This window comes from Papaver somniferum, chromosome 1, assembly GCF_003573695.1.
Source record: "Papaver somniferum cultivar HN1 chromosome 1, ASM357369v1, whole genome shotgun sequence".
NCBI lineage: Eukaryota > Viridiplantae > Streptophyta > Magnoliopsida > Ranunculales > Papaveraceae > Papaver > Papaver somniferum.
In genome coordinates, this window is record NC_039358.1 from 3,882,200 (window position 1) to 3,906,320 (window position 24,121).

General features: G+C 35.6%; 2 long non-coding RNA genes across 4 annotated transcripts; both read right to left on the bottom strand.

Annotated features, from left to right (window-relative positions):
* Positions 1-14,366: 14,366 nt before the first annotated feature.
* Positions 14,367-17,771, bottom strand: LOC113325063. Of its 2 annotated transcripts, none has more exons than XR_003347973.1 (14): positions 17,598-17,771; positions 17,420-17,469; positions 17,223-17,343; positions 16,932-17,023; positions 16,804-16,844; positions 16,619-16,722; positions 16,065-16,194; positions 15,767-15,892; positions 15,589-15,671; positions 15,373-15,495; positions 15,187-15,265; positions 14,966-15,063; positions 14,773-14,835; positions 14,367-14,669 (listed from the first exon to the last, which is right to left on the bottom strand). It is a non-coding gene; the product is annotated as an uncharacterized LOC113325063 (long non-coding RNA). The 2 variants fall into 2 exon arrangements; XR_003347974.1 differs by having other exon boundaries at positions 17,420-17,452; positions 17,598-17,770.
* A 1,506-nt stretch (positions 17,772-19,277) lies between these two features.
* Positions 19,278-22,655, bottom strand: LOC113277758. Of its 2 annotated transcripts, none has more exons than XR_003325133.1 (3): positions 22,429-22,655; positions 20,291-20,773; positions 19,278-19,683 (listed from the first exon to the last, which is right to left on the bottom strand). It is a non-coding gene; the product is annotated as an uncharacterized LOC113277758 (long non-coding RNA). The 2 variants fall into 2 exon arrangements; XR_003325134.1 differs by having other exon boundaries at positions 20,291-21,191.
* Positions 22,656-24,121: the final 1,466 nt, after the last annotated feature.

The following is a 24,121-nucleotide window of genomic DNA, read 5'->3' on the forward strand; positions in this document are numbered from 1 at the left end:
TAATTCTAGAGATCAAAAGAAGATATATAATATATCTTAATTTAGTTATTGACAAATAAAAAAGAAGGAAGACGGGAAGAAAAAAGTCGAGTAGCAGCAGCTGTAGTTGGGGGTGGAGAAGGGAGGCGGCTGAGAGAAGGAGAAAGAGAAAGAGGGAGAGTATCATAATGAAATATTAGATTTAGGGTTTCTATTTATCCTCTAAATCAATGGGTAGAATCTAATACTTTTAAATCGACGGTAGAAACTAAGTTTAAAAATTAATCGGTTCCCCAATGGTTTTTGGTTCGGTTTTCAGGTCAAACCAAAACCAAACCAGTAATGTCGGTTTTTTAACTTTTTTTACCAAACCAATCCAAATCTAAATGGTTTGGTTCGGTTTCTTGCTTATTGGTCTGGTTCGGTCGGTTTCCAACGGTTAACCGACACCATGTTCAGCCCTACTAATAATGGTTGTTTTTGTTGTTGTTCTTTTGTTATTACGAGAAGATGACAACACACTTGTGCCAATAGCAAAACGATTCATCATTACCCTCTATTGGATATATTGTTTTAGAGTTGTTTTTTATGTTATTTGTATATAACCACTCAACGTGGGTCTGGTATCTAAGACATGAGAAACCAGCCAGATACCCGTTGACGTAATCCATAACGAAATACCGGTATAATACTGTGTTTTTTATAACTAAATTCTTTTCCAGCAGTGATTTTTGGTAGAAGTAATATATACAACTACTATTCCTCTCGAAGAAAACAAGTACACCAGAGCGAGAAGAAATAGACACTTTGGGTGAAACTTATCATTAGATTCACTACAACCACTACTCTTCCGGTTACGATTTAAATAGTCTAATTATGACGATTATCTTAGATTCCATACTTTCATCACACCTTTAAACTCTATAATTATATATCCTAATAACAGGTATCGATATGATGAAGACTGGGATAACATTAGTAATTGATGTGATAAATCAGCTAAGAGGTCGCAGCGGATAGAGGAATGATTATGTCGTAAAAGGGGCAAACTAACTTTACATTCCATGTAAAATTCTGCAAATAATTAATGTAATAAATCAACTAAGATATCACAACAAATAAAGGAATGATTATGCTGCAAAGGGGCACGCTAACTTTACATTCCATGTCAAATTCTGTAAATAATTAATGTAATAAATCAGCTAAGATATCGCAACAGATTGAGGAATGATTATGTTGCAAAGGGGCATGCTAACTTTACATTTCATGTCAAATTCAGCAACATTAGACCATCGTGGACTCGAACCTGAGACCTCTTAAAACACATGAAATTTTTGAGGAACGGGGATGCCCAGCGAAACTATCTACCCTTTCTTTATAGTATGGAGTAAAGAGAATCCTAAAAAATCGAAAGAAAATATCGGATTTTAACAAATTTCATCTCCCAAATCGCTTCAAGATACTACGTATGATCAATACATGTATAATCGTCAAATGCGTGTCAGCAAGAGCATGAGAAGCTTCTTTCTTCTTTCAAGAATTGGGTATGAATTGTGCGTCCAAAAGTTCTTGATGGACAATGAAAATAACATGTTAACATAACCACTCACATGTTTTCTTGTTTTTGGGTCCCTTGCTGAACAACGAGCTCATCATCACCCTCCGTTGTTTTAGAAATATTTTTGAATGGTTCTATACGTACCGCCAAAAAAACGATACTAAAACAACATCCTAGGTGGCAGCTGCGTGGAAGATAAAAACTAGAAATGCGTCTGCAGTTTTGCAGGAAGAGACAAAAAATTGTATGTTCAATCACAGCCGTCCAACTTCCGGTACCACTGTATTGGAATTATCATCTTTACCATCCAAAACAAGAACATCATCATCTTTTCCACTTGTTTTAGCACTCTCATCCAACTCAATGCTTCCTACATTGTTATCCATCTGCATATAATTTTTTTTAATAACTCTGTAAGCTTAAAAACAAAAAAAAATAAATCTAAATTAGATCTACTGATATTAGTAGTAACAAGCTAGGGAAAAATGACAGATTCATTAATAAATAACTAATGAATATTCTCTAAACATAAAGATTGATAACAATAATTAAGATTCTCTAACCATTGAGATTGGTATTCTACTGTTCTCAGGAAAAAGAGTTTTTTATTTTAATGTCAAAAATTAGATAGCAATTCTGGCTATATAACCCCAAAATAAATATTAAACTTTAATTTACAGTATTTACGTCTTATTTACTGACCAACGAAATGTGGAAATCACAAAGCTGTTGGACCAACAAAATAAAAAGCTAATTAACAGGCGTGCAAAACTTTCCAAAAGAAGTAAACAAACGTATGAATATTCCAATGACACATGAGTTGGGTGTCAGGTTTCCTTTAGATTGGCAACTACTAGTTTAGTCTTACTTAATTATGACGAATGTCTGAGATTCCATACCTTTAAACGAAAATGATAGCGTTGCCGACAATTCCAAACCTTCAGCACATCTTTAAACGATAACTTTGCAAACAATTTCTCCCGATAAAAAATCCCAACTGAGAGAGCAGTGGGACCCACCATAACAGAATGAATTGCCCTTGCAACGCTGACTTCCCCTTCAAACTCATTCATATAATTATTAATTAATGTGAAAAAGCATGGTTCGTAATCAACTTTCTTTATGTCCGGTCATGTTATATTTGTACAAGATTAAATCTTACGGTGGAATCTAAACTATTATAAATGTGAAAAAATTTTGGAATGTTAAATTTAGTGGCTTTCAATTTGGGGTTTTTCACAAAAAATCCAAGCAAGGTTTCACGGTTTCGTGGAATCCATCTGAACGCCAATAAGAATAGCGTTAAACGTAATTAAGAATTGAGCTAAGAAAAGCAATTAAGAATTGCGTTTTTTTTATACGTAGATTTAAAATGAGTGTTGAAATCTAACGACTGAAAAAAAAAGCTCCATTCTTAATTGCGTTATTTTAGCTCCATTTTTAATTGCCTTTTTTTAGCTCCATTAAGAATATCGATTCTACTATTCCACCATTACACTGCGCTTCCATCCATAGTTCCAAGTGCTGAGGTGGCGTGGAAGATGGATGGATTCCACCATAAGACTTGCTCTAAGGGAAAAATATGGTTTAGTCCAAAATGACATCTAAATATACTAGTTAATCACATCTAAATATCTAAATTAGTCCATTATTTATTTGAAATATGGAAATTATACTAATAACTCATATTATTACAATTTAGTTCAAATATTAAGTCCATAGTGACTTATGATGATGTCACCAATTTTAAATAAAATAAAAATAAATTTAAAAAGTATTTATCTTTCGAACCTCTCGTCCAAAATTCACGAATTTTATATATTCGTAAAGCTCTTTCCGATAGCTACAAAAAGAGTACCCATATGACTATATAATTTCCACTTTTAAAATAAGTTAATTTTCGCATCATTATATGGTGTGTCCATGTGTACAAAAAAAATGGACACGCCCGATAATTTTATAAGTTTTTCACATATGCACCACTTTGTACACACTTACAAAACATACATGAAATTGGTTGTTCATATCAACTCACGAACCTACTTTTTCATGGAAATTACACTAGTGCATCAGTATGTACACCCTTGCAAAACATGCTTGAAGCCGTTTGTTCATTACCACACAAAAAACTTACTTTTTCATGGGAAATACATCGGTGCATCAGTAAGTACACCCCCTGCAAAAAATGCATAAAATCGATCATTCAACCACACCTAACCTTCTTTTTTCATGGGAATTACATTGATGCCCCAATATGTGCACCCTGCAAAACATGCATGAAACCGTTTATGTATAACCACATACAAATTTACTTTTTCATGGAAAAATACGATGGTGCATCAATATGTACATGCACGAAATGGTCATTCGACTTACTGACCTACTTTTTCATGGGAAATACATCGGTGCATCGGTAAGTACACCCCCTGCAAAACACGCATAAAATCGATCATTCAACCACACCCAACCTTCTTTTTTCATGGGAATTACATTGTTGCACCTATATGTACACCCCTGCAAAACATGCATGAACTGTTTATTCATAATCACACACAAATTTACTCTTTCATGTAAAAATACACTACTGCATCAATATATACATCCCTGCAAAACATGTATAAAATCAATTATTCATAACCACACCCTAGACTTCTTTTTCATGGGAATTACACGAGCGCCTCAAAATGTGTACCCCTCCAACCATGCATAAAATCGATCATTCATAAACACATGCAAACCTACTTTTTCATGGGAATTACAGAGGTGCATCAATATGTACAACCTTACAAAACATGCATAAATCGACCATTCATACCCACACGCCGACTTTTTTTCATATACAAGTGCAGAAATATGTACACCCATAAAAAACATGGAACAAATCAACCATATTTTCCTACAAACAAATCATTTCATGAGATTTACGCATGTGCACTACTATGTACACACCTACCCATATTATATAAACATAACAAAGAAACTCAGATGGATTTGAACCATCAACCTCCGCAAACCTTGTGATAGGCTTCTTGTGAGTCCCTAAATTATAGGCAAACAAAAAAAAAATGATGTCAAAGGTGGACCAGGGTACAATATAGTTATGTATCATTAATAATCAGCATGTGTACAACTATATACACAATAACAATCAACAGGTGTACAACTATGTACACATAACGAATCAACAAGTGTACATTAATTTAAGACTATCAACACAGTCCCAAACTCACGACAATAATGCAAACAGTTACCGCATAGGAAGAATTACGTACGGTGTAAAAATGTGTGCACATAAACGATCAATAGGTGTGCAATTATGTGCATATTAACGATCATCAGGTGTAAAAATATGTACACATCAAAGATCAACATGTATACAATTATGTATACATTAAAGATCAACATATATATACCTTCTGTTACATCCCATTTTTAACAACAAACAGATATGATGTTAACATAGCAGTAGAAGGAAAACAGAATCATTTTAGTACCAACCAAATGCCATTTTAAATGTGTTTTTTCCTGAATTTCTATTAAATAATACACTTGAATAAATGTCGAAAAAAAATATAAAATAAGATGAGATTTTGGTAATACCTGGAGCAACCGAGACCAGTATGGGGGAACTGCTACAATGAAATAAAAAGAATTGTATATGACACTCTGGCGATAATTGTTCCGTCTCGGGGTAAACTCTTCCCAAGGAATGGTAGCAAAATATATAAATCAAGACTCCTAAAGGCCTGGACCTAATATATGATTGATACACACTAGTTAGTTTGTGGAGGGAATGCGACATTGGAAAAAAAATGTTATCAAGCAGCAAATATTTGAGTTATAAATACATGGCTAATAAGTTGGTCTGCCAAGAAAAAGTCAATTCGTAACCTGAGAACGTAAAAACTTAAAAACTTACAAAATAATCTCAGCTATAGGTTAAATATGCAGTTTTTGTTTTAATGGATTAATACCTTGGAGAAAGAAGCACAAATATAGCACTAATAAAGAAAAAACTACCAGAACTATATATAATGTCGAAGGGGAAATTTTTTATGGAAAGTACGAGCTGCAAACAGAAAACAAAAGAAAGGTGATTAGTTATGTCATGTATTTTGAATTCTTAGTTCTTGCTTTAAGAGGAAAATGTTCTGCTTTCAAAATATTACAGTAACTAATCCAAATGTTAACAAAATTAGAATAGTATAGTGATCATGTTAGTGAGGACCTTTTTTTCTATATTCATGCATAAAATATCTCTTCTTTTCCAATCAGCTAGATTAACAAAATTAAAATAGTATAATGAGGAGACCATGTTCATGATTGGCACTAACTTGGTCACTGTCTGATAGCTTTGAGTATGTGGATCCATCTCCATGTCTAGGTTCGCAAGGACACCAGCCAGTGAAACTAGTGTCAAGCCAGCACTGAGAAGAAATACTTCCCGGTATCCGAATTCAGTCCCTTGCTTGAAAACCGAGTATAAATGTGTGGGTTCATGTCAATAATAATTGATGCTTAAGAATCATAAATATATAATTCAAAATTGGCAAATACATCTAAAAGGAGCATATTATGAACTACTAATTTAGTTTTTTTCCATAACGAAGGAAATGAAAAGTGTATATGGGTGCAACGAATTTCTAATGTTGTAGTATACCTTCTTGAACACTGGTTATATTGCAGTGTACCATCTTGTACACTGGTCTACTAACTAAAATCTTAGAAGTTCATATGCTGTAAATTCAGAACATGTACAGTAAAATTAACGAAAATCAAATCGATAAAACAAACATTAATGTTTATAGATCTAAATTTCACCATATTTTCACTAAATTAAGTTTATCAAGTTTTCTCTTATTGATTTTCGCATGCAAAGTCGTCGTTATCCATTAATAATTATAATAAACGAACCAAAGAAGTCTCAATCCAAATTTTCTTAGATAAAACTATTCATATCTCTTGATTAATTAGCTTAAAGTGAGCAAATAGCCGCAAAATTTCGCAAAAGAAATCCAAAGAAGTCAAAATAATAAGAGAACTTACCGGATCTGTCTATCGAGTAGTTGATGATGTTTGAAAAACTCAAATTAAATGATGAAGATTAATGAATTAGTAGCAGTGAAAATCAGATGAAGAACTCGGAATCTTTCTCTCTAAAACGAGAAATCATGAAGAACAAAACCCCAAATCGCCTACATCACTCGCCAAAGATCTCAGATATAAAATTTCAAATCTCTCTCTCTCTCTCTTAATCTGTATGTGCAAAAGTGAACATGGTATTTAGGGTAATAAGAATAAGGCTGATTTTGTGGATCGGGAAAATTTTGGACTAACTCGTCCATTTTTGGACTAAATTGTCTGTGCCGGGAAAAATTTGGATTAATGAGTACTGGGCTTGGAGGGCGTGGACTAGAGCATCCAAAGCCCAGAAAATATGGGAGTAAAATTTAATTTCTACATTTTATAATCCCTTGATATCTGATCGTTGGTTTTGGTGCATGGGCGAATGACTACCTGTTGGCCCCCTGGACCCCTCTATTTATTGGTATACGATGTCCTTTGTTATGGAGTTTGAACGGGTATATCAATCACGAAAAAAGAGAAAGATTGAGATTCTATCCGAAAATAAAAATGAAAAGTACGACGGATAACTAAAAGTGAAAACTACAACGAGATTCATTTTTCAGATTTTTTCCATTGAGAAACCCACGTCCACAGAAAGTCACGCTCGCATCCATTTTATAGGTTAAAATTTTTCTTATGCCCATATTTTTTTAAATTATTTCTTCCCTTATTCTTCCTCCTTTTTTTTTTTCGCGGCTTCTTTTATCATGAAAACTTTAACTTGTTGGTTCAAAACAACATCAACAGAGTTCGATCCAGAAGAGTTCCAATGAAATTCGTCAATTCTACATCTCACTGAGTGCCTAAGCTATAAGGGAAAAATTAGGAGTTTATATGAAGGTTTACATCTTTACGCAACTCATATCATCTGAAGCTTCATAAATAAAGAGAATAATATATGAGGGATAAAAACAAAGTTGAAGAAGAGGCAGTGAAGATGAAGTTAGACGAATCAACTTCAACAAAGGAAAAATTCATCTTTTAACTCATTCCTTTTCGTTCAGTTTCTTATTTTTCATATCTGATTTACAAACTTTTCTTTGAAAAACTTTTATGAAAGCTTTGTTCGTTGTTCAATAAGAATCCAGCGAAGAACCCACTCTCGTCTATGCTAGACAATGGAAATTCACGAACAAACAACGAAAAACCAATTTTGGTCGTCATCAATGGTGAGATCAAGGAACGAAAAATAAAGCATCGCAGGCATCGTCACCAAAGATGGCTTCTCTTGCTTTCTTGCCAAGACATCCAAGGGATTAGAAAAGACAAGCTCTTATTAGCAGCTAATCAGTTCATAAGAAGGAAAGACTCCGACAGTGCAAAAGGATACAAGGAGTGCAAAGAAAACTTCATCGCAAATCAGTATAAAAGGAGACATTAGCTTAAAGCTTAAATCGTCAAACCATTTATGAGAGAGAGCGATACAGCTAATAATCTCGTGAATTTTTTGTCCCCAAACAACAAATCTGAATATTGAACAATTAGGAACAATAGCGTTGGTCGAGTACTGGTTGTTCGAGTCTTGTAGAATTAGCCAGCTACTACGGTGGTGATAATGGTGAAAACAACAATGGTATTTTGGGGTTAGGTCCTGTAGTCGGATTTATGGATGAATACAGAGAAGGTGAAAATGTTGTTGGTTGTTGAGAAATGGGAAATGTGGTTATGTTGTTTTCTTTGTATGGGAGTTATTGAAACATGAATGAAGATGATGATGTTGTTATGACTTCATAACTTGTCATGCAGTCGAGAAAATGTCTGCATAACATGTTATACAGTCGTGAAATAGATGCATCACCTGCTATGTATCTACAAATTTTGTTGCATAATTTGTTATGCAGTTCAGAAAACGGTTGCATAACAAGTTGTGCAACAACTTTTTTGTTACTATTGAAACAAATAAAATAAAGACTGCATAACTTGTCATGCACCTACAATAATATCTGCATAACATGTTATGCAATCGTGAAAATAGATGCATAACCTGTTATGTATCCGAAAATAGGGCTGCATAATGCATTATTCATCAATTTTATCTGTACGCACTAAAATAAACCAAAACAATGGATACATAACCTGTTATAGATGCATAACTTGTTATGAAGTCGAGAAAATGGTTGCATAATTCATTATGCGTCTGCTTTTTCTGTTGGATTCAAGCATATACAACGTTTTAATAGTTGCATAACCAAAATAATAGATGAACGAACGAAAATATGGTTTCATAACGTGTTATGCATCTTTTGTGGTGTATGCATATTGTGTTATGCATCTTTTTTGGAGGCTGCATAATGAATATGTAGTCAGTTTTCGAAAGTTTTACCTAAAATACTGAGCACCTCCGATTATTTTGTGAAAAACTAAAATTTGATATTGTTGTTTGTTCTCGTTGCATAGATCTCTTTAAAATCTCTCCAACGAGATAAAATTTGTTAAATTCCAAGGCGCGGGTTTTTAGATATGTTATATTAAAGTTTGCTTTATAATTATACCCCTGAAAAAATAGTATACATAACGAGTTATGTATTAATTCATAATAATTTCGGATAATTTTGGGTTTCACAGAACCTAAAATTAATTTTGGACTTGACAATAACAATATTATTTTTTTTGGGTCTGCGCTTAATTTTCCCTAACTAAAACAACTATCCCATGGAAGAGCAAAAAAGTACAAAAGGGGGAGCAAGCTCACCCAACAACACTGACACAACACTGACACACTACGTAAATAGAAAACTAACTCATGTAGCAGAAGCGTTAAAAATCACTAGTACCTAAAACTCACATATTTCTAAAATATCACTCGAGAAATTCAAATACCTTTCATTCATGCAAAACGAAAATGCTATATGACCAACGGAATACCAGCTTAATAACAGAGAATCCGCTGTGTCAAACTGATTTGGCAAAAAAGATGCGAACTTTTTGAACCACGTCATGTAAGAAAAAAAATTAACACATACACAATTTACTATTTCACATCTCCGAAATCAATCTTTACCACTTCCCCATTGCAGTTATTAGGACACAAAGTTTTTTATACACTACACCAAATCATGCATTTTGTTACACAAATATGTGTTACTTCGTATTTAATGTAATACATATAAGTGTAATAAATATGGTGTTATTCTTTTGTTACACATCAGTGGTCACACTATTAAGTGTCACTTTAATTAATTTAAATCACACTAAAAAGTATGTCAAATCTCTTACACATATTAGTGTAACAATCTGGTAGTAATCAGGAAAAAAAAGTTTTCCCTACCCTGTTTTGGATTCGTACACTCACTTTCCCCATTAAAGTCTCCATTCATATGTGAGTAGAAAATAAACCTCTCTATTCCATTAAAATTGTATACAACTTGCATTTAAAAAGTGTATCCGCTACAAATATACAAATAACCAAAAATTGAAAACCAATACAAGTAACCAAAATTAAAAACCAACAAAAGTGAAGATTGTGCAAATATACAACCACACCATATCGATTCAGTTGTCCATCAATGATTATACCTGAGACAAATGACTATACCTATTGTAACACCCCATGTTTTTAGCATGGCGCATGCTAAAATATGCGTCATTTTCTTGTGATGAAGCTTCATCCAAATCTTTTATTGCGTAGGAAAAGGAACATGGCTCTTGGCCAATGTGTTGACAATTTTTTGCCAACATGGCTGCACATCGGGTTGGCAACGAACAACCAACATGTCTGGATATTGGGTTGGCAGAGGACGACCAACATCGCTGGACATCGAGTTGGAAAAGGATGGCCAACATGGCTGGACATCGGGTTGGCAGCGGACGCCCAACATGGCGGAACATCGGGTTGGATGCGGACGGCCAACATGGCTGGACATCGGGTTGGTAGAGGACGACCAACATGGATGGACATCGGGTTGGCAGAGGACGAACATGTACAACCATCACGGCCGTACATCGCTGTTGGACAGAATGGTAAGGTGCATCCATCATGGCCTGGGGAGTTGATGGATGATTTTTCCTCCCCGAATTTGAGTTCTAAAAATGTCAAATTAACATATATAGGGAGGGGTAGTTGGTTGATGGTGCATATGCGGACTATGCACCAAATAATATTCATAGCTTAGCCGGGAGAGTATGAATGATGCATAAGGATCATTTATAGTTGCGTAGCCTCGCGAATAGGACATTTTATGCTTAGGCATCGTTATGCCATATTGCGGACCAAACATGCATCAATTGGATGCATTTTGATGGAACGACCTATAAGGACTAGACCATTTCCATTATTGCTTGGCCACGGCCATGCAAACGAGTTGGATTAAGTTTCTGTCCCTTCGAGGATGAACTACGGTCTGTGCTTGATCCCTTTAGAGTAGGAAAAGGTACGTAGGCAGCCGCAATGAGTTGTAGCATTGTCGGTCCAGAACGTTGTCGCTCATATCATCTAATTGAGGGATGATTGCGACATACTGTCCTCTCATATCATCTGGCTCGGTAGCTCGACGCAAGAGATGATTGTGGCCAAACTTGATGAGGCAAGTTGCATTCCATTCACTAGATGCTCATACTTTCTATCAAGGCGTTCAACATAGGCTAAAAACCCGAGTGTCGTAATTTAGCTCAAGAGGAGTCAATTTTGATTGGAAACATCCCAAATATCAAGACATGTGGATATATAGATCGACATGGTGACCAGAATTTAGCCAAATTCCATCGTTTAGGCCCTCAAAAGGCAGTTTTTGCCGTTTTAAGAAAGTTTTTGGTTTACTTAATAAACCCTTTGCAGAACCAGGGTAAGTTGGAACGTTGTGGAATCTAAGTTAGATGCATCATGCTCCAAGAGCATGTTTGCAAGGTCAATGAACGTACATTTGTCTAGCTTTAAGGCCCAGATCATAGCTTCATTATGGCGCATCGGGGAAGCTACGACATGTGGGGCAGCGCGGCAAAGGCGTAATTTTCCGTTCCGTCACAGTTGGTATCAGAGAAAGTTCCGAGAAAACACTAGGGACTATGCGCAGTGGACTCGTCAGACGAGTATTTTTCCTTCGAAGGGAAATAAAGTTGGAGAGTAGGCCAACTTTTGCGCGGAAAGAGTTTGTGATTGCAATGCCATTTACTATGCGAATCGAGTTGAACTTGTTCAAGTACTGTGAGTTTTCCTGACCTAAGTGACACCCCACTTACGAGTGGATATCCGAAAGACTGTCTGGGACGATGGGTAGACAATGGGACTGATTATCCCCACACATTGACAACTGGACAATGATCTGCGTTGTCAGGCCCGGCTAGCATCCCGCTTACGAGTGGCAACCTGGATGACCGTCAGGGACGATGGAAAATTGGATACTGATCCACACAGTACTCTTCTAAAATATTGTCATTTTAATGACATCAACCTTGTGAACTTTAGGGACTCCTGAGTGTGTAGTATGGGATGCATACTTATGATACCTTGTTGAGATATCCTCTTGGCACTGGCCAATTGAGATTCTTGGTATTGCTGTGAGCGCTTTTGGATTCCTGGGCAGGTGGTATGGGACATTTGCTCAGAAGGTCTAAATTTTGTTCATGACAACTTGAAGAAACCCGTGATTTTTGAGCATCTGGTATGGGACTTTTGCTTAGGAAATCCAAACTAAAGAGATTGTCCACAATAGTTTGGTTTTGAATTTCGAGGACGAAATTATTTGAAGGGTGTGATAATGTAACACCCCATGTTTTTAGCATGGCGCGTGCTAAAATATGCGCCATTTTCTTGTGATGAAGCTTCATCCAAAGCTTCCATTGCGTAGGAAAAGGAACATTGGCCCTTGGCCGATGTGTTGACAATGTTCTGCCAATATGACTGCACATCGGGTTGGCAGCGGACAACCAACATGGCTGGATATCGGGTTGGCAGAGGACAACCAACATGGATGGACATCAGGTTGGCAGAGGACGGTCAAAATGGCTGGACATTGGGTTGGCAGCGGACGACCAACATGGTTGAACAACGGGTTCGATGCCGACGGCCAACATGGCTGGACATCGGGTGGAACATAAAGAGTAATTTCTTTTAAAAAAATTTAGGTTCAAACCCACGAATTAAATAAAAGTTTGTGCTTCAAAGAGGTATATGTTGGTGCAAAAATTAATCACGCCAACAATCTTCGAGATGTGTGTAAGATGATCCAATCGCCGCCATTGATGAAAAACTCCAAAGAATTGTTGATGAAAAGTGGTGGGGATACCTGCAAAGACACTCCGATGATAAAATCAACAAGAGTTCTAAGCAAGTAGTTGTAGAGAAAAGGAATAGATGTACTTTTTGAGTTGGATTTTAGCCTCTATTTATAGGCATAAAACCCTAATCTAGTTCCATAATAACCCTAAATTTGTAGTTATCCAGAATAACCACCAAGATTTGTACTCATCCTTAAAGATCCATATCTATCTTGAAAGATCTTTATATATCTTGTCAAGATTTGAGTTTATCTTGGAAGATCCTTGTCTATCTTCACAAGATTTGAGTATATCCTAGAAGATCCTTATCTATCTTCATAGAATTTGAGTAAATTTTGGAAGATCTTTATTATCTTCTCAAGATTTGTGTATATCCCCACAACATTTGTATCTATCTTGAAAAATCCATATTATCTCCTCAAGATTTGTAACTATCTTGGAAGATCCTTTTCTATCTTCCAAGATTTGTGTCTATCTCAAAATGATTTTTAAAATAAATCATTTGGGCTTCTACGATAAGCTGGACTGGACTTCTATATTAAGCCCTTGATTTTTACAATAAACCGAACCGGGCTTCTATAATAAGCCATGTGGGTTTCCTCAATACACCCACGGGTTTCCACAATAAACCGAATTGGAATTCCATAATAAGCCATGTTGGTTTCCTTAATAAATCCACTGATTTCCATAATAAACCGTATTGGGCTTCCGTAATAAACCATGTGAGTTTCCTCAATAAACCCACTGGTTTCCATAATAAACCGTATTTTAATAGCTTGTGCGATACGCACGTATACTATTTTAATAAGGTATAAACATCTCCCTCTTAATTCTCAACTTGTTGAAGTATTAAGAAACACAAAAGACAAATTAATCATTGCGGATCATTCTAATTCGTCTCGGCCAGTTAATCAAATCACCTTCCGCGGCCTTGGTCGGCATGCTGTGTGGACTCACCACGAGCTCGGCTTGATAATTCCATGTACCAATATGTACTTGTCTATCTCAGAACACTACACCAAATCCAAGTTTTTGTAATAGAAATAAAGTGTTAGGGAAAAATAAAAGCTAATTTCCCTAACTAAGAAAAATGGTTATGGATAAGCAGTTATATAATGTGTTAGTATTCTATCTAACTCTTTTAATCCATTAGGAAAATTAAATTGGCTAACACATTGTTTTCATTACAATATTTACCCTAACTATTTCCATTTTACACTTCATATTTACTTTGTAATGTAAATTTTGTGTTATTACCATTGCTAACTCTTTCTATTACTATTAAAATGACCACTAAAGAGATGACAAGTGTTTAGTTTTCCAAAATTCAGTAACACGTTTACTCCATTAGGAAATTATTATATTTTATTAAAAAAGAGGCCCTTTCAGGTGATTCCGGGCAGGGATTTCACCTGTAAATGCCCAGTTCCGGTCACCTGAGAAAGCCAGGTTCCGATCACCTGAAACTGTCAGGCAGTATATTCTCAAATTCGAACTATGAAACTGCAAATTTATAATCATTCTTGTTTGTGAAATTACAATACATCCATATATTCATATTCATATCCAGTGAATTTATGCAACCATTCACTAAATTAGAAGGTTGATACACTAGGAAAATATAATGAACAACCTACTTCTATCAGTGTAATTCTATCTAAAGGTTACATCATGCATTAATAAATCAAAAGTACACTACATATGACCGCTCGGATGGTGGGTGTGCAACATTTGAGTCTCCATGTGATCCTTGCGTTCAAACATTAAATCTTTTATGCACAGGAAGTTTTTCCTGAAAATAGCAGCAACAAACAGCTTGGTAATCAAACATGCAGCTAAGACTAATTTGCAGGGGCATAAGTACTCAAATTAATATACAAACTGAAATCGGGTACCTTAGATATCTGATAGAACCAGGAATTAGCATAGCAATTTGCAAGCCGTGGGATGATGTATTTCTGCATCAAAGACAACAAGGTTTGCTATATCAAGAATTCCTGACTTGTCAATATAAACAAGATAAATCTTTTAAACATGATATTCTGCGTAGACTGAGTAGTTGATTCGAATTAAAATAATGTATCTTACCTCCTGCCTTAAAATCTTAACAGACTCCCTTAAAGGATCAAAATATTTAGTAGAGTGCTGCAATCATTCATTCGCCAGCTTTTTAAGTACACCTTGTCCTGCAGTCGCACATGTTTTAGAGAGCCCAATATCTCGGATAAACTAAAACCAACTCACTATTAAAAGTAGAATGATCAGTTAGCAAATTGATACAGACTGCAGGAGCAACAAGAATTCCTTACCATTATTTGTAAATATCTGTGTTTTGACTCAATGACCATAAGCAAACACCAGCAGCTTCTTTAGATAATTCAGGAGCACCTATGTAACAAAAATGATCAGAACCCAAGCACATTATGCAGATATCTAGATAGTGAAGTTTGTACCCTATTGAAAGTAAGTAATCTAAGCGAGATAATTTAACTCACTCTTTCCTACAACTTTGAGCAACAAAGTAAATATATGTTGGGTAACTTGCTTCTTGCTTTGCATCCAGGTGAACAAGACCAGCAAGAGCCATCTCTCTTAGGACAGGGCGTACTGCCTCAAACCTCTCAGTATCCAACAAAAATAGATAAATTATCATCAACACATCTAGAGTAGCATCACATAACATATAACCATGAAGCATGATTGATGCTAACCTTAACTCGAGCTGCGGACGCAGGAAATATAAGTCGCATTTATAGCTGAAGGTGGAACCATAAGCTCACCGTTTCTATCCGTGCTATTTAATTTAACAAGATAGCGCGGAAAATTTTCAGGTACATAACATAAAAAACAACAAGTAGTCAAAAACAGACACTTCTAGTCAAAACCAACCTCTCCGCTAATTGCAATATGTCCATATCAAATCCATCGACTGGGGATTAAATGATTTTGCATTGATGATGAGTAAAAAACCTTATCTCATGCATACATCCCGAAATCCAGGTCTCCGTGACAGGCCTACACACAGCAAAAATGAAATTGCAACTTAACCAAATCCCTAATGCCAATAAACAACTAATGAAAACTAGTAATTATCCTAAAACAGAATGAAACAAAACGAAAACAAAACAAAGTTGCAACAACTATGTAAATTAACCAAGCAAGAGAAGAAATAATAATGTTCACTTACTGTAATGAAAAATAAGTAATTTCCCTAGATACAATCCATAAATTACTTGCTGCAAGTCCAGTCAATTTATTCACTAATTCCCCGCTTAATGATGCACTTCCAATATTCGTCTTCTCTGACCTAGAAAAATCTAAAATCCAAAAACCCAAGAAATCAAATTACAAAAGCGAAGACGAAAAATTGAAATTGAAACTAAAGATCTTCAATCAGTTTTATAATTGAATCAAACTTCATCCTCCAGTTAAATCTTCAATCGAAGATCCAGATTCAACAAATTGAAAATGCATAAAGATTGAACACAACTGTAACATAAAACTCAAAATTGAGCTAAACCCTTTTACTGAATCCAACTCAAAGCCCGAATCCATTTTTGGTTTTGAATGAATCTAATCAAAACTAGAAAATGAAAAAAAAAAATCTATAATTAGCAAACCCGAACACCTGTAAATATATAGACCTATCCTAGCTGGTTAACATATTATGTGCATTAAGATATCATGCTTGCTGCCATGACTACGGTTGCAGTACTTGCGTATAAGGCCAAGCATACTCACATTTTTCTCAACTGCTAAAGGGTTTACTTTTCCATCTTTTCTACATTTCCATCCATCCAAGCAAGTCCTCGAGCAGCCTCGGCTACCAAACCTTCCTTTTTATCCTGTGCATACATTATGCATAAGTATAAATAATCAATAATTAATCTATTGAGTCACGCATTTTTGAATGGCAAGGTATTTACCTCTTTATGTTCTAAAACTGCGAAAGCAACTCCATAATTTCCTGCCAAAATCAAACAAATACTTTGTTAGTGAATAAACAAAATATAAAATGAACTTTAAAACAGGAAAGAGAGCATCATATGCGGACCTGGAACCATATGTTTCACTGAAATACACTTGAATAGAGTTTCATAGGCAAATACAGTTGCAACATCCAAGAAGATAGACAAAAGTAATGTCCTGCACATGATAGTAATACAGGGAAATACAGGAAACAACATCAAATCCATGTGACATTGATTACTAAATCACAAACGAAGCTCAACAAACACATATTTTATGCGTTTAAACAGATATTTGACAAAATTAGGAGGCCAACAACAATTACTGGCTTTATCTACAAAAATTGATTCATCTGAAAGCCTACTCTTCTCATCACCTTCTATACAGGGAGTGAGAAAGGTTAAGTAGCAGAAAGACTCCTTAATCCTACAAGCAACATCTTCCTTAGCCCCAAGCCATTTTACCCCAAATGATTCCGCAAAAGACTCGTACAACATCTGCACTATTCAATAAACTAAGTCACCACCAGAAACCCTAGTTAATTAACCAGAACTAATGGAAAAAAAAAGTTACCAGAAAATCCCAATTCCTTGATGTCGACAAAACCTGGTATGGAAACCCATCTTTAGAAATATGAAATTAAATGTTAAAATCCGCATAAAACACACTCCAATAGTTCAAAACTATGAAATAATAATGAAAAAAAAAGGTTAATTTGTACAGATTTAATTTAAGAGAAGATTATACAAACCCTAGATCCGGCTTAATCTTTGTGCTTTAAGTCTTAACGACGCCCAAATCATTCTCCATTTGCCATCGCTAAGCAATTAAGTAATCTATAGTACAGAGTGTGTGAGAGAGATTGATTCATTGGTGGTGGTCACTGAGTCGTGAAGGTGGCGGCAATGGTTAGGGAGGCGGAGGAGAAAGAGGAAGAGAGGAAGAGAGAGTCGTAGAGGAAAGTGATAGTTATTTGGTCATACAGATTATGGAAACCTATGGATGGTGCAGATTTCGTGTGGGGTTTTCATACGGATATGTGGATGGTGCGGATTTCGTTTGGCATTTTCATCCGGATCAAGGCAATTGTGTTTTTGTTGGATAAATTTGTGCTTTCTGCGTAACTCTGATTTGCCAGCAACTTCTTCGTCCGAACTCGGAATGATCTTATTCTTTTTGAATTCTCTTCAATATGGTAATAAAAAATCATGAATTTGAATGAGTTAATCTTAGTATTTGTCCCGTCTATTGCTTTTGAGAACTTTTGCTCATTTTTGTTGGACTTCTTCCACTTGTCTTCTACTTGGGCACTTGGATACTTGGAATATTTCTCTGGTAGGGTTTCGACTTCAAACCTAGTATGATACATCATTGAAATCGATAAATATGAAGCTCAGTGTCGATTCGAACTTCGAATGTGGTATAACGTCATACAAACTATGAATCAGGAAGTTCTGGGAGGGTTCTGGCTTCAAAATTAGCATGATACATCATCGAAATCGATAAATATGAAGATCATTGTCGATTAGAACTTCAAATGTGGTAAACTAAGAAGTTTCGGGAGGGTTCTGACTTAAAAATTAGCATGATACATCATCGGAATCGATAAATATGAATCTCAGTGTTGATTCGAAAATCATATATGGCATAACGGCATAAAAACTATAAACCACAAAGCTTATATTTTGTCTTCAGTTCACCAGAAGGAGAATCTCAGGTCCAAATCGAGTAATCTTCGAACCCGAGATTTTAAAATATGATATATTTGGTCTTCGGTTAACCATAATAAGATGCTCAGGTCCAAATCGAGTAATCTTTGAACCCGAGATGTTCAAATCTGATATATTTCGTCTCCAGTTCACCAGAATAAGAAGCTCAGGTCCAAATCGAGTAATCTTTGAACCCGAAATGTTCAAATCTGAAATATTTCGTCTTCATTTTACCAGAATGAGAAGCTCGGGTCCAAATCGAGTAATCATTGAACCCGAGATGTTGAAATCACACCATTTACGGGGCTAGTTTCATACTTTGGCGCTAGTTTTACTTCAGCGCCAGTTATTTCGTTGGATAACAACACAAACTTGTGGCTTTAGAACGTTATCAAATTGAGATACTTGTCTAAACCAAATAGTAGGTTTCAAATAACAAGGTCAATCTAAATGAATTTTCGGGAATCCATTTTTAAAATGAGATTGAGGAAATGGAATTAACTACACAAAATCAAATGATTTCAAGTCACTAATCAATTTCTGAGACACAAATCCGATTTTTTCTAAATTCCTAATATTTCGTTCAACGACAACATAAACTTGTGTCTCCAAAACGTTATCAAATTGAGATACACTTGTCCAAACCAAACAGTAGGTTTCGGATAACAAGGTCAATCTAATTTCATCTAATTTCTTTTCGGGAATCCATTTGTAAAACGAAATTGAGAAAATAAAAGTAAGTCCACAAAATCGGAAGATTTCGAGTCACTAATCAGTTTCTGAGACACGAATCCGAATTTGTCACACTCCTGAAATTTAACTAGAATGTTGCAAATCTGTCAGCACTGACAAAAGAATTTAACTAAACAAACAAAACAAAATTGACAAACAATAACTAAAACAAAAAGAACAACTGCCAACAACTTAAACAAAAAGATTAACAATTGTGAAACCAAAGCAAGGGATGGTGGTATTGATATAGGAAGGAATGTAAAGTAGATAGCCAGAATTGCTACTGCCACTCCATGACCATACATCCGTAACCCGATATTTCCGTTTCTTAGGAAGTGTTCTTTACTTTAGTTCGTGCGCAACAAAATTTCATGCTCCTAACGGAATCACCAGTTCCTGCACGAAGACATAAAAGGAAGCTTCATTAGAGTTTAGTTAAGATGAACGACTTTTTCCATGTGCAAATCTTTAGATATTTGTACTTCAAACTTGCAATACGTGAATAGAACTACTTAGAGCACTATTTAGAACCATGAGCCCACGGTATAGCATGAGGAACGCACATTACATGGCTGACAGGGAAACTAATTTAAACAAATCAAGAGGATTATGCTTACAGTTACAGATCACAGTATTCGAAATTATAAGCTGACACTTAAAAATGAGACAGGGGATACCATCTATGGTTTTGCAACAAGTGAATAACACTAATTAGATAATGGAGAAAACGTTAAACGGATGCTCATCCAAAGGTAAACTGCATCCTCTTAACCAACCTAATCACTAATCTTTATATGCCTTTGCAGCTTCAAATCTGAGTTTTATCCATATGGTCAAAATCTCTAATATCTCTTAACCAACATCGAAAATATCCCTTGCACACAACAATAAGTTGCTATAATGAGACAGTAGGTATAGTAAAAGGATAGGGCTAAAGAATCTTTACTGAAGAGCGTAATGGGAAAAATAAAATTGAAGATAAATCTTCTCAACCAAGACATACCTTGTTCTGTATCTCCTCGAATCTCAGGAAGTATGCAGTAAAGACCAATCTTCTGGCTGATGACATCAACTACCATAAAGTATCCTTACTACTCTCAACAGATCTGTTATAGATTACACAGTCACCCAGAATAACAGCCAACACCCTAGTGAACCTTGTTTCAGATGAGATCAGTTCAAGAAGTTTGTGAGTCTAGAAAGGATTCAACTGCATTTGCTCAACAACAATGTAGGATAGACAAGTTTACATAGCTAGGGGACACAAGTGTAGTAGTCAGTCATCACATATAAACTGATAATAATAAAATCATACTATACAAGTGGGAGTTTTGAGCAGAAAAGGTGAATACGACTACCTTGATTTCTTTATAGAGATTCTCCTCCTCACCATTGATCTTTTCAAGTGTGATGAAATGAGAACCAAGTTTGCAAGGCGCGTTCGGGTCATCTGAATCCATACCATCTCTGCTCGAACCTAAAATCTCTGCGCGTTCTTTTAGCATACTTTATCAAGTTAGACAAATCTTGATAGTCATTTGATATGCTTGAACCTAAAATCTCACCAAACGCACAAAAAAGAACTGAAATGTTGTGTTTTACAGTAAGATAGTCATTTGATATACTTATGCCTAAAATTGCCGCGAACGCACAAAAGATGAGACGAACAATTTTACCACAGGAAAGATGAGACGATACTACAGCAAGAAAGAAGAGACAAAGGAGTATTTAAACATTGTCTAAGAAAAAGTATTACTGCAATGTAAAAAGATTACGAATCCTACTCTTACAACGATGATGGTAAAATGAGAAACCGCGGTTGGTAGATAGATCTCCATGGTACCACAGTGATGCAATTCATCATCCACAAGAGGAACGTGCATCATATGCCGTTGCACACAAGTCTGAATTCAAAATTAAATTGTTTCGCAGTGATAATCTCAACTGTTTAGCAGAAATTTTAACAAACCCCCTAGATTTATTGATAATAAAAGCTAAGAATAATCAAAAGTTCCAAAGTTATAGAAAACAATTCACATCATTCTGCAAAACCTAATTCAATATCACGAGTAAGAGCTAATTAGTTATCGGTATTGCAGAGCATAAACGAAAAATCCATATGTAGTTGATTTTCGCATTGAATTCAACTAAGTAGCTAACTCTTCATATTTTTTTTCTCTGTTCTTCTCGTGGACAAAACTGCTGGTAAACTTCTGTGCTTGGTGAACTAAAACGATCATCCTGGTGGATTAAACTGAACTTTTATGTTTTGTATAAGGGTAAAACCCTAACTTGGTGAGGTTTTGAAAGAAAAAAGGGGGGACTACAGCCAGGTTTAGTCAACCTGTGCTTCCGCACCTGATTTAATAAAATCTAAGAGGCCACCGATCAATGGCTTCACCAACATGAATTGATTAATACAAAAAAATACTCAGCTCATCACCTTCTAATGTTTCAAGTCTGGTTTTAGAGAGGGAGTGAGAGAGGTTAAGTAGCAGAGAGACTACTTAATCATACTACAAGCAATATATCCCTCAGTCACAAGAAATTTTCTCCCAACTGATTCATCAAAAGACTTGGGCAACATCTGTGCACATCATACAACAAACTAAATCACTACCAGAAACCCTATTCTGCATCATGACAGAGTCTGCAAACCCAAACTAACAATGGAAGTTTACAAACCCAAACTAACAATGAACAAGAACAATGACCAGATTTTTGAATTCTTGTACAAACCTAACTCTCTCTGAAAAACTTACTCACAAGAAAAGGGTTGTTGGTATTCGATATGCTTCACAAATCCACATTACCTAGCCACTATGGACTACTCTAATTCAATAGAATTTCATCAAATTAGCAAATAAATACAAACCAAAATGTTGCGAATTCACCAAAACCTAAGTTTTCTTCATCGAATTAGATACCAAGAACAATTTACAACAAAAATTAATGAATACCCACGAATTCAAATACAAATTAAAGACGAACCGTGAAAATAGCGATAGCTATTGGCAACAATCACAATTAAAAACTCTCAATTAAACCCAATGCTTTTAAAACCCTCATTGTTTAAACCGTAAGTTCACAATTGAAGAACTGTAGTATGTAATCGAATAATAAAAAGAAGGGAAATCATACCAGAAACGATAACCAACGAATTTCAATCACCTTCATCGTTATTATATCTCTTCAAATTCCCTGAAATTGATGAGTATATAGAGAAATCATAAGAATGAGATTGGGTTTTCTTTGATTGGAGTTTGATTCAGAAAAGGATCATTTGAGTTTGCTTGGGTTTTTCTCTTCCGATTGGTTTCGATCTGAGGTGTAGAAGGAGATGGAAAATTTGTCAAGTCTATGTTGAGCTCGAGTTTAGTTTGGTTACTTTGGTTGCGTCGATAGTGGTAGGAAATATATGGACTGAAATTTTTGGTTCCCAGAATATTTGTTCCGGGTTTAAGTTATTCCATGGTTCTAGCCCCATTAGTTGGTTCCAAATGAAAGACTTATAAAATATTAAAATTGTATTTTGCATTTTCTAAATTTCAAAATAAACCATTGTGTTAGCTATGTACATGTGTGTTAGTAATAAAAATGCTAAATAGTTATAAAGATGGGGTTGATTTTAGTAGACATCTAATATGGGGTAGGAATAGTTGTAATAGTAATTTAGTAAAAAATGTGTTAGGGATCTATAACTAATGATCTCACACTTTGAATAGTTATTTAGTTTTTATGAATTAATTCCTAATTATGGTAACTATTTCTTAGTTTGCTAACTCCTTATAACGGTTACTAGAATCATAATGGATCATTTGAGTTAGCAAAATAAAACTAGTTAGGAAAGTCATTGTTACAAAAACCTAGATTTGGTGTAGTGGAAGCTGTTATTACTCGGTCACCCAAACCATACGAAGTACCAACGATGTATTTAAAATTCAAAAATGATTGGTGCACCGTGATGTACGTGCACCATGTGAGAGGGGATGAGACCCACTCATACCTCACCCCTATCCCAATGCAAAAAGGGTGACATTTTGACCGTCCCGTACCATCCCCTTTCGGTGCACATCACACGGTGTACTAGCTCGGTAGGTCTATCACGGCCGCTTAAAATTTCAAAAAACCACTCACGTGGACATTACATGTCCTTTGGCCCTTTCTTTGGCCAACACGTGTTCGCCCTGTGAGTATTTAGAATTTTCATTCGTGAAGCCGTGTTCCTTCGGGAGAAGTGGATCCTTTGATGACCCACTATGCGTCGTCTGTGAAAACCAACGGAGTTTTAGCACTTAGATGTTTGTTTCTCTTTTGGGACTCTCGATAATAAGTTCCGCATCCCAGGCAAAAACAGTCACCGCCATAATGTTTTAAGAATTGATTCCTCCTGAGACATTGAGAACTTCATTCCTTATCGAACTCTTAGCCTTTATTGCTTGTATACACTGTTCTTTTACCTATATAAATATAGATGAACTATCATCCCAGCATCACATCTGAAGCTTTCTCAGAATATTGGCTTTCTCTGGTAATTACGGCCTCCTCGTTTCCTTTTTCTTTTTTATGCTTTCTTTCACACCTGAAGTAATCAACTTAATGTCCTTTGATTTTGTGTCTTTAATACAGCATCATTATCTTCTCAAGGACCTATATCGATTAAGGTATGAAAAACCACTCCTTCTCTCGTCATTACTTTGTTTCGCACTGCATGGGGCAATGATACATCAGCTAACCCTTTATTTGGTTGCTTCTTCCTTAATTAATCTCCCCGGCTTCAGTTTACATACATATATTGTGATGCACTTTTTACTTTGTCCGTTAGGAGAATTTA